This window comes from Rutidosis leptorrhynchoides, chromosome 7 (genome assembly GCF_046630445.1).
Source record: "Rutidosis leptorrhynchoides isolate AG116_Rl617_1_P2 chromosome 7, CSIRO_AGI_Rlap_v1, whole genome shotgun sequence".
Lineage (NCBI taxonomy): Eukaryota > Viridiplantae > Streptophyta > Magnoliopsida > Asterales > Asteraceae > Rutidosis > Rutidosis leptorrhynchoides.
In genome coordinates, this window is record NC_092339.1 from 366372819 (window position 1) to 366382500 (window position 9682).

Below are 9682 nucleotides of genomic sequence, written 5' to 3' on the forward strand. Positions count from 1 at the left end.
GCTTCAGGGTTAAAGATGGTCTTAAACTTATTTAGTTGTTTCTGCATTTGCAATTGCATTAGTCACCGATCCGATCCTATATGGCTATATGCATACCAATCGTCAAGTTATGAGTATACTATTATTTTTAAAAAAATTTATTTGGGATTTCAGTTTATCGAAGTAACTAAAACGCATATGTAACAATTTCAACTGTACCCATGTACTGGTGGTGGTGGTATATGATGACACCAAATGATCTTTAATTTGTAAAGCTTTTAGAGTATCCTGAGGGGCAGACAATGAAAGGTTATCTGTTCCACCTGAATTTAACGGAATAAAAAAATTTACACTAAAAAAAGAAATTTTTTATTAAAAAATAAGTTTTTTTTAGTTTTTACCCCTGCTGACTATGAAAAATTTACTAAATTTTACACCCGCCCCATCTGTATTCGGGTTCAAATTCCGCCACTAAGTGTCGATACATTTCGTTCAAATCATCACATCAAAGCACTAAACCGATTATCATAAAACAAAATTGATAGAATCGAACACCTCTTCATAAATCAACACTAACCAACATACGTATAATAAGTTTCTACATTTGCAAAAGAAATTTGAAAAAAAAAAAAAAAAAAAAGTCGTCATAGCACATCAGAGTCGTTGGTTATGGGAATGAATCACAAAAGGGGGTAAATTCATCAAAATAATAGGGGCAACATAACATTTTACATGTGCCATGGTTTTAAACAGATCTAACTTATGCCTTTCTTCCATATTCTATTTGGACGTTATCATTCCTAGATGTCAGCAGCAAGGAAGTTTTCAGATAAGGTCACCTGCAAAACACATCAAATATTAACCATAATTTGTAGTGTTCAAAAAGCATTTATGCGTTTAGTTCAGTTCACAAATTCATATGTGATGTGGTAAGTAAAGAATCATTTTTCCTAACCACAAAGTAGTAAAGACGGTGTTTGAAACTGATTAACAAGTTCTTCCATAGACATAATCCACCCAAATATTGTTTATCTAAGACCACATGTTAAACTTTCATTAGTAACTTAAGGTGTACGTTTGTTTAACTCTTAATTGAATGGTTCAACGCTGAATGCTGAATCATTCAGCATTCATCACGTTTGTTTATGACCTCTGAATGACAGATGATCCTGAATGATTTAGCATTCAGAGCTGAAACTATCTCTTAATCATTAAGTATCTAAATTTTATGTACAATGCTCTTTAAATTATATCAAAACCACTTATTACACAACTATATTATAATTTTTATTCATGTAAAAATAACATTCAGAATCTATAAATCATTCAGCTTATGAACAATTCAGCGCTAAATAATTCAAGTTTATCAAACAAAGAGTGTTGTGATATGCACACTCTCAAGACCCCAAAAAATTAATAGAACAATTAAGCAATAAATGAAGACACGAGTCACATCATCTTTACACATTAATCAAAAATGAGTGTATACATGATTTCAAGTTTGAAATCTTAATTCACACTTTCATAAGAAGAAAAAAAATTTCCAAGTAGATACATACATGACTTCTAACGCTTATGGACTATGACCTAAGTTTTCATTATAAAAAAAGTTATAAGATTAAATATTGTATATACTGTTATAATAATAATAATAATATAGATATGGATAGTCAATTTTGGTGTATACATATAGTCAATTTTGGTACACAAAGTATGTATTTTTATATTGAGATTTTAGGCTATAAATACTCATGAATGCAAGCATTAAACTTGCACCATTTCTCACACTTACAAAGTGTTTCTTTCTTTCTCTCCATTATCATCTTTGTTCTTACACTTCATTATTAGTATTCTAAATCAAGAATCAAATCACTAAAGGTAGTTATAAGCCTACTGAATTATAACATCAAGAATCAAACCACTAAAGGTAGTTATAAGCCTACTGAATTATAACATCAAGAATCAAACCACTAAAGGTAGTTATAAGCCTACTGAATTATAACACGTTATCAGCACGATAATCTTAATACTAAATATGGTTGGCTCTGCCACCAAAATGATATATGGTCGGTTATACCACCAAAATGATATATGGTCGGTTATACCACCAGAATGATATATGGTCGGTTATACCACCAGAATGATATAGGTCGGTTATACCACCTGAAAAAATATATGGTCGACACTGTCGCCAAATTTTCATTTATGTTTACTAATATTTATATTTTTGTTATATAACATTTATTTATGATTGCTTACACATGGTCGACACTGTCACCTACTTATCATTTATGTTATATTAAATTTATGTTTAATGTTTATATACTTATGAATATAAATTGACTCTAATTTATCATGATGTTTGTTTTAATTTTTGATAATAGAAAATGTCGAATCTGGAAAAGCTTAAATTTACTCCTTTAGAATCAACTGGAAACAACTACATGCCATGGGTTATAAAAGTAAAAATGCATCTTAAATCAATGGGCATTCTTGAAACCATAAATGAAAACAACACTTGTTCTGAAAAAGAACAAGCTACGGCATGTTGCTTTATTCATCAACATATTGATGAATGCTTACAAAATAATTATGTGACTGTAGAAGATCCCCATGTTTTATGGGAAGGTCTCAAAAGCAGATTCAATAATCAAAGAGAAATTTTACTTCCAGCTGCAATGGAACAATGGAGAACATTAAGGTTCCAAGACTTTAAGAAAGTAAATGAATACAGCTCAGCTCTGTATAATACATGTTCACAACTTAAATTCTGTGGACATGAAATTAGTGATGCAGACATGATGGAGAAAACTTTCTCCACAATGAATGCTGCAAACATCACAGTGCAAAGAAATTTGAGAATGCTAAAGTTCAAAACATATCCTGAACTTAATTCATATCTCTTAGTTGCAGAGCAAAATGATGAGCTATTAATGAAAAATCAGCAATCCCGTCCTACTGGTACACTTGCAATCCCTGAAGCAAATACTGCAAATAATTATAAACAGGGACAAGGACGGGGGCAAGGTCGTGGTTATAATAACCATCACCATCATCATGCCAAAAGCCATAACTATGGTAGAAACCATCCTTGTGGTAATGGTAATGGGCGTGGACGTGGTCGTGGTCGTGGCCGTGGTGGTCAAAGAAATAGTAATCCACGAAAATATAAATATCAACCACAAAACAAGCCCATTAAACAAGATGTTGAAGAAAATTCTTCTAAAAATTCTGAAGAATCTTGCTACAGATGTGGTAGAATGGGCCACTGGACTAATACTTGCCGAACATCTAAACATCTTGTTAAGATGTATCAGGATTCGCTGAAAGGTAAAGAAAAGGAAGTAAATTTTGTGGATAATATTGATCCAACAGTCACTGAGAAACCATCTGATTTATATGAAGATTTCTTGAATGTTTAAGTTGTGTGTCTTTTGAAAAATAAACGATTTAATATCGTCTGTCTTTGTCATTATGTTTGCTAAATGTTTCAGTACTATCTATTTGCGTTTAAAATATTGTGTAATATTAATGTACTCACTATTTATTTCTTATATATGAAGTTCAATATGAATTTTGCTGGAATACAACATCAATCAAGTGGTGGAGATCTCTGTATAGCAGACAGTGGAACTACACACACTATACTTAAATCCGAGAAATATTTTATTGATCTAAAACCAACGGAAGGAACTATACATACAATATCAGGACCTGCTAACTTGATAAAAGGGATAGGAAAGGCAAATTTCATACTACCAAATGGTACAAAATTTTTAATAAATGATGCCTTATTTTCTCCCAAGTCAAGCAGAAATTTATTGAGTTTCTCCGACATATACCTTAACGGGTATGATTATCAGTCAGTGACAACAGAAAATGAGAAATATTTAAGTATCACTGACAAGAGTCATGTGGTTGAAAAACTGCCAAGACTTAGTTCTGGATTACATTATACACATATAAATGTACCAGAAATACATATGGTAGTTAACGAAAAATATATTGATCCTGGTGTATTCAGTTTATGGCATAACAGATTAGGCCATCCAGGATCAACAATGATGAAAAGGATTATTGAATGTACTCATGGACATCCACTAAAGGATAGAAAAATCCATCATGATACAATGGTTCCATGTACATCTTGCTCTCTTGGAAAATTGATAACTAGACCCTCACCACTTAAGGTTGAGAAAGAATCACCAATGTTTCTTGAAAGAATTCAAGGTGATATATGTGGACCAATTCATCCACCATGTGGACCATTTAGATATTTCATGGTTCTAATAGACGCATCTAGCAGATGGTCTCATGTTTGTCTGTTATCAAGCCGTAATGTGGCATTTGCAAAATTTCTTGCCCAAATTATTAAATTGAGAGCTCATTTTCCTGATTACACCATTAAAAGGGTGAGACTTGATAATGCTGGTGAATTTACATCTCAAGCATTTAATGACTATTGCATGTCTATAGGAATTGTTGTTGAACATTCTGTTGCTCATGTGCATACACAAAATGGTTTAGCCGAGTCATTGATTAAACGTTTACAGTTAATCGCTAGACCATTGATAATGAGAACAAAACTCCCTGTATCTATATGGGGTCATGCAATTTTACATGCTGCTGCATTGATTCGCATCAGACCAAGTGCAAGTCATAAATATTCCCCCCTACAACTTGCTTTTGGTCAAGAGCCAAATATTTCCCATCTTAGAACATTTGGTTGTGCAGTGTATGTTCCAATTGCGACACCACAACGTACAAAAATGGGTCCTCAAAGGAGGTTGGGAATATATGTTGGATATGAAACATCTTCAATATTAAGGTATATTGAACCTATGACAGGTGACGTTTTTACAGCACGTTTTGCTGATTGTCATTTTAATGAAACATTGTTCCCTAGATTAGGGGGAGAAATGAAAAATAAAGAAAATGATGTTTCATGGTGTGAACCTCAATTAAAGTATCTTGATCCTCGCACAAAAGAATGCGAGACAGAAGTTCAAAAGATAATGCATATACAAGAACTTGCAAATCAATTGCCTGATGCATTTACAGATACAAAAACGGTGACAAAATCATATATACCAGCAGTAAATACTCCAGCTCGAATTGAAATTCCAAAAGCTGGCAATAACGTCACTCATGAATCTTTGCCACGTCAGAAACGTGGAAGACCAATCGGTTCAAAGGATAAAAATCCTCGAAAAAGAAAATCAGCTGATAATGAAGTAAAAGAAAGTGTTCAAGAAGAACCACAAATCAGTACTCCTACTGCAGAGGAGATTGATGATGTCAATACAGAAATTGCAATCAATTATGCATATTCAAAAATATTATGGAACCGAAATGAAATGAAAAATCTTGATGAGAAATTTTCATTTAATGTTGCATATGACATCATGAATAATGATGATGATCCAGAACCAACATCTATGGTTGAATGTCAAAATAGACATGATTGGGCTCAATGGAAAGAAGCAATACGAGCTGAATTAGAATCACTCAATAAAAGAAAAGTTTTCGGATCCATCATTCTCACTCCTAAAGATGTGAAACCTGTAGGATACAGATGGATTTTTGTCCGAAAAAGAAATGAGAAAAATGAAGTTACAAGGTATAAAGCTAGACTTGTAGCTCAAGGTTTTTCTCAAAGACCGGGAATTGATTATGAAGAAACTTATTCTCCTGTTATGGATGCAATTACTTTTAGGTACTTAATCAGTCTGGCAGTTTCTAAAAATTTAGAAATGCATCTCATGGATGTTGTGACTGCTTATCTATATGGATCACTTGATAGTGATATATATATGAAGTTACCTGAAGGATTTAAGGTACCAGAAGCATCAAATGCAAAACCCAAAGAAATGTATTCGATTAAATTACAAAGATCTTTATATGGGTTAAAACAATCGGGACGTATGTGGTATAACCGATTAAGTGATTACTTGATAAGCAAAGGGTATACAAATAACCTTACTTGCCCTTGTGTTTTCATTAAGAAAACAACATCCGGATATGTGATCATAGCTGTTTATGTTGATGATCTTAACATCATAGGTACAAATAAAGAGATCTATGAAGCCATTCAACTTCTAAAGAAAGAATTTGAAATGAAAGATCTCGGAAAAACCAAGTATTGCCTTGGTTTACAAATTGAGCATATGCCTAATGGTTTACTTGTACATCAAACAACATATACTGAAAAGATTTTGAAACGTTTCAATATGGACAAGGCAAAACCATTAAGTACTCCTATGGTTGTTAGATCACTCAATGTTGAAGCTGATCCATTTCGTCCATGTGAAGATCAAGAAGACATTCTTGGACCAGAAGTACCATATCTTAGTGCAATTGGAGCTCTTATGTATCTTACAAATTGTACAAGACCTGACATTTCTTTTGCAGTTAATTTGTTGGCAAGGTTCAGCTCTGCTCCTACCAAAAGACACTGGAATGGGATCAAACACATATTTCGATACCTTCGAGGAACTACTGATTTAGGATTATTTTATTCTAACGAATCAAAACAAGATTTGGTTGGTTATGCAGATGCAGGTTATTTATCTGATCCACATAAAGCTAAATCTCAAACTGGATATGTATTCCTAAATGGAGGTACTGCAATATCATGGCGTTCTCAAAAACAAACACTTGTTGCTACATCGTCAAATCATGCCGAAGTGATTGCATTACATGAAGCTACTCGAGAATGTTTTTGGTTGAGATCAATGACACAACTCATTACTGATTCTTGTGGACTAGAACGCGATAAAAGTCCAACAACTATCTATGAAGATAATGCAGCTTGCATAGCACAGATGAAAGAAGGGTATATCAAAAGTGACCGAACAAAACACATACCACCTAGATTCTTCTCATACACTCAAAATCTCATTAAGGACAACCAGATTGAAATGAGATATGTGCAATCTAGCAAAAACTCTGCTGATCTTTTCACGAAAGCACTTCCAACTGCTATTTTCAGAACACACGTTCATAACATTGGCATGAGACATGTTCAAAAGATGTAACAGCTGAAGCGATGTCTACTTGAGGGGGAGTCAACTCCATGCTGCACTCTTTTTCCCTTAGCTAAAGTTTTTTCCCACTGGGTTTTCTTTAGCAAGGTTTTTAACGAGGCAGTAATTTATAGTTGATCTTCAACAAAATAAAATTGCTATCCAAGGGGGAGTGTTATAATAATAATAATAATATAGATATGGATAGTCAATTTTGGTGTATACATATAGTCAATTTTGGTACACAAAGTATGTATTTTTATATTGAGATTTTAGGCTATAAATACTCATGAATGCAAGCATTAAACTTGCACCATTTCTCACACTTACAAAGTGTTTCTTTCTTTCTCTCCATTATCATCTTTGTTCTTACACTTCATTATTAGTATTCTAAATCAAGAATCAAATCACTAAAGGTAGTTATAAGCCTACTGAATTATAACATCAAGAATCAAACCACTAAAGGTAGTTATAAGCCTACTGAATTATAACATCAAGAATCAAACCACTAAAGGTAGTTATAAGCCTACTGAATTATAACATATACATTATTATTATTTATGTTAATTTATCTTGTTATTAATTATTAACCTTTATATACTAAAAGTGGTTGCTGATGTCGTAGCTTCAGTTATATCGGATTGTCATTTTAAACTTGTGTTCACATTACAAACGGTCCCTCAACTTCGACTATATTTACACAACGGCCCCTCAAGTTTACACTTTATCAGGGGTATAAAGTGTAAATATATAATTTTATTAAAATAAAAGAAACTAATTCCACCCGAATGTATAACGGGCTCTATATTCTCGCTCGGTGCGAGTTAAATTTGTCAGAGACCACCGTTCAACTCGAAAAAATCTTATGAACCCAACGGAACTAACTATACGCGAAACGGACACTTCTCAAAAAAAGCTAAAGAAAACGACAACCCGTATCTTCCCGCTCGTCACGAGTTATATTTTTTCGACAGCAGCGTCAGACTCGAAATAATTTTATGAACAAAACGAAACTAACCACGTTCGAAATGGACACTTTTAGAAAACGCTAAACACAACGACAACCTGTATCTTTCTGTTTGCATGGAGTTAAATTTTTCCGACAGCACCGTTACACTCGAAAAAATTTATTGAACAAAACAAACTAACTATGTTCGAAATGGATACTTTTTAAAAAACGCTTAACCCAATGACATCTAAAACGGCGCTTAACACATGGGTCATGTGCGCCTCTGTAAATACACAACGTTACGTTAAATATGAATACGCGGACCGAAAGCCCCCGCCGCAACGCGCGTTTCGGTCCGGACTAGTTGTTATCATAAATCCCGTTTAGTCGGTTATACATCTATCATAATTTCTAGTTAAAGAATAGAATATTTACTTCTCGTACATTATGTACGGTACATACAACAGGGCAAAATCGAAACCTCACGTGGATATAAAAGATAGCTTAGATTAATGCAAAATGAGATTCAATACATTATAACGTCATAATGATAGAGTACAATTATACAATTTTCGATCATTTAAACAAATCCTGATCTTGTCACAAACTCCACTATTTTTATTAACTAGGGGAAAAGCTCGTGCGTTGCACGGCTTGTCTCAAATCTCAATATTTTAAAATTGTTTAACTTGATGTTGGTTCCATTCTACATGTGTTTAAGCATGCTTTTTTGAATATGTATTTGCAAAAAAAATTGTACATTTAAGTATTGTGTTATAATACATGTGAGCATATGCCTTTTCCATATATATATATATATATATATATATATATATATATATATATATATATATATATATATATATATATATATATATATATATATATATCATTGTTATGATAATATTTTCATTCGAAACAAATGTTTCAAATGATTACATAGAGCAATGAAACTTTAAAAATAAATTTGAGTCAATATTTACACACAATTATTCACTATATATACAATATCAACTTACAAAACAAAACAATCAACTATATTTCATACATTCACTTTTGATATAAGCATCACCTTATAAGGTTATTTTCAACATTAAATAATAAACATCACAAATGAATAACGTATGATATAGTGCATAAGAGTTCTATGTACATATATTTTGTTCTAATTATATATCCATAACAGACTATGCTAAAAAGGATTATTTCATAATCTTGATATAAAAAAAAATCGTTACAAAATCTTGTTTATTGTTTTCCATTATAAATATGAGTAATCAATAAATACTACCTACTTAGGATTCTTCATGTGATAATAAGCCAAAGAACATGGTATTGTATAAATCATAAAGACATAAATCTATTGATACGCATAGAAAACATGATGTTTGACTTTGCAATTGATAAATTTTTAATAATCATTCATGATTTTTAATGCAATACTAACAATAAAATGATCATACTACTTCCATATCATTAGATGACTAATAATAATCACAATATAAACATTAAAAATACTAAAATTGTGAGGCGACACAAAAATCAAAAGATAAAATAATCTCAAGATACATGTAGACAAATCAACGAATCATCTAATAAGATACATTATATGTAAGAAATTCAAAATAACTTGAATATACAAATACAAATACAAATGTACAATATAATAATCATAATATTAACATTTAAAAAGGATCTTCGGACGGATCAATTCAACATAAAGTCAACC